Genomic DNA, 2990 nt, shown 5'->3' with positions numbered 1-2990 from the left:
ATCCAAGTGGGAGACTGTTGGATTAGGTGTCATCAAATGTAGTAATTGACTGAAATGCTTTTTGGAGAGAGAGAGAGAGAGAGATTTATTAATTTATTATATGATCAATAAATTAACTAGAAATCAAAATAAAATTATTTATTAATATATTATGAGAATAATATATTAATTAGAAATAGTATTCTTTAATTAAGAATTAATCATAAATTAACTGGAATTAATTTTGGGGTTAATTGGATGACAAAATTGCAAGAATGGTCCTTGTGGTATGTCAAAACTAGCAACTTTGGTCCAAAATGGGTTTGGCTTGCAAGGATGGTCCATTAGTTTCGTTTTGTTGCGAGTTTAGTCCAAAAATTTTAAAACTTTTTATAATGATGGATTTGCCCATGGTATTTTCCATTTTTCAATTTTTTTTATTATACTAATAATATATACATGTATATATATATATATATATATATATATATATATATATATATATATATATATATATATCAAGGTTGCAGAAAACGCTCGACGTAGGCTCGGCGGTGGACTGGGGTCAAGGGATTAATCGGCTAGGCGGAGATTAATCGGGGGATTAATCGGAGACCATTAAATATTAAAAAATTAGTAAATCTACAAAATAATAAATATGTAATACACAATTAATTTTTGTTTTTGATTTGTAACTTCACATAAAAACCCACTTGAAAAGAAACCCAAAACATAGAACATAATTGGCCATTATTTGCAACACCGCATTATTAATTACGAGACCTTTTCCACAATAATGATATAACAAAATGAAGAAAACCTCTCATAAATATTTAAAATTTTTGTGAAAATAAAAATTAAATATAACATACATCATTTCTAACAACAATTGTATGTTTGGATTCTTTGGTGCCTGTGGTGATACATTCTTTGCATTTGATATACAGTTGTCTTGTCCCTCTATCTTTCCATGCATCTTTATTTGTGGAATCATTTTGACAGAAACAAATAGATACCAGTCTGATAAGCTACTAATAAACTTAAAGATCGATTAGATCTTCTTAACAGGTAATGCGATGGATGTAAAAGTAATAAATAACACAAGTATGGATCAATATGTGTCGAATGATTAGATCAAACAGTCCTCAGCAGAGCTCGACTAAGAACTTCCGCTGTAGAGGATATTAGGGTTACAAGAACAATAACGATAAACTTGCTGAAATAATACTCTGATCGTTCTATTCTATCGTTACCTTCTAGGATGCATGCAAGCTCATATATATACTAAACCCTACTAAACTCATGGATGGACAGGCCCATACCGGAAATACAAAATGGAATAGCTAACGATCCCAATAGACGCAACTCATTACACAAAACACGACCCAACAATCTCCCCCTTTGCGTCAAATTGGAGCGAGACTACTTCTTCTTCGGGCCAGCAGCGGGAGCCTTCTTTACAGTATCAAACAGACGTGTGATAAGAGCGAGAATAGTCTGTATGAACCGAATGTACCATTGAATCATATCATCAAAGTACTTGATATCATCCGTTGTGTTCTGCTTGCATCTGTGGATGATCCCCAAAACGTGCTCCAAACATGCAGTGGTATAGAGATGTTTGTCAGCCAAGGCGAAAAGACATTTTTGTCCTTCGTTTCTGGTAAACATGACCGAATTCCTCCTCGAGTCAATCTTCCCCATCTACATTTGGTTGAGATCACTGGCAGAGCCAACAGGAGATATTGTAGGTTTCTTCTTAAATACGCTTGCAATCTCCTGATCCATCAATGCAAATTCCATGATGTAGCACACAAGCATCCTCTTGAAATGGTCGATGATCGGACTGTATTCAGCTTCGTTGGTGAGAAGGATGTTGTGAAAGATAATCCAATCATGGGGATTAAGGTTGGGAAGATCTGCAAGGGAAATAGTATGTTCTGATTTGGCAGATCCCCGAAGTACCTTGAACCAAACGTTGATGAAGTTACCTTCACTGTACGGCTTCAAGACCCGAACGTTGACAATTTTCTGAGCGCTCCAAGTCTGATATTGGGGTTGAGCAGCCTTCAGATAGAAATCGATTAGATCCCGATCAACCTGAGGATGAGGATGAGGGAATTCTGCAACGTTGGAAAAGGCATGAAAGATAAAAGCCTTTCGGGTTAGTGGCATGTCGAACTGTGAGTCGACAGTATTGGAACGATCTAAAGAGATCACAGGTTCCAGCCACAAGATACTCGGTGTGTCAATGGCTTCTTTAATCATCCTCTCAAGAGTCCAAGAAGGAAACAAAGTTTTCCTGCTCTCAAGAAGATCGTGGACTTCCTTCTGTTTACGTTCGGCTTCTTCAGCCTCTCTTGCCACACGAGCATTGATGTCAGCCTCATTGCGTCGACTTTTACGCTTCAACAAGTCGGCGATTGTTTCTTTATCTTCTTCTTCTTCTTCCTCAGCAATATTTTTGCCTTTGTCTTTCACACTGGAACCAGAGGCTTGGCCTACTGGAGGAGGTTCGGTAGTGTGAGTAGCTGTGGAAGTAGGAGGTGGTTGAGACAGTGTTTCCTTCTCTCCCCCTTGTTTCGGAATGCACACGAAATCAAGGAGCCCTTCGATTTTGCTGAGTAGGGCGAGGGCGGGAGCGAGCTTCTCTGCAAGGTCACGCCTCACAGTGTAGTTAAGAATTGGATCATGTGCTTCTATGATGTTGGAGATGGCAGAGTGGACATCCGAAACACACGATTTGATGACCTCCCTTTCAGATCGAAGGGATTCAATCGCCTGTTGAGAGTTGGAGAGTTGAATGCTCTTGACTTTCAGAGCAGTAGTCTTCCTGGCGAGAGCATCCATGAGAGTGTTCTCGGCAGCCAAATCTTCTTGAAGCTTGGAGAGACGTTCCTCGATGGTTGTTCGGAAAGCTGAGTTGTCGTCAGAAATTGTTTGACGAAGAGAAGCGAATGACTTCAACTCAGTTGCGACTGATGTTGCTAGCTGGTGGACAATCGGTTCCA

The sequence above is a fragment of the Lactuca serriola genome, chromosome 5, assembly GCF_051521515.1.
Source record: "Lactuca serriola cultivar US96UC23 chromosome 5, Lser_US96UC23_V15, whole genome shotgun sequence".
Classification (NCBI taxonomy): Eukaryota; Viridiplantae; Streptophyta; class Magnoliopsida; order Asterales; family Asteraceae; genus Lactuca; species Lactuca serriola.
This window is presented reverse-complemented; position numbering follows the sequence as displayed.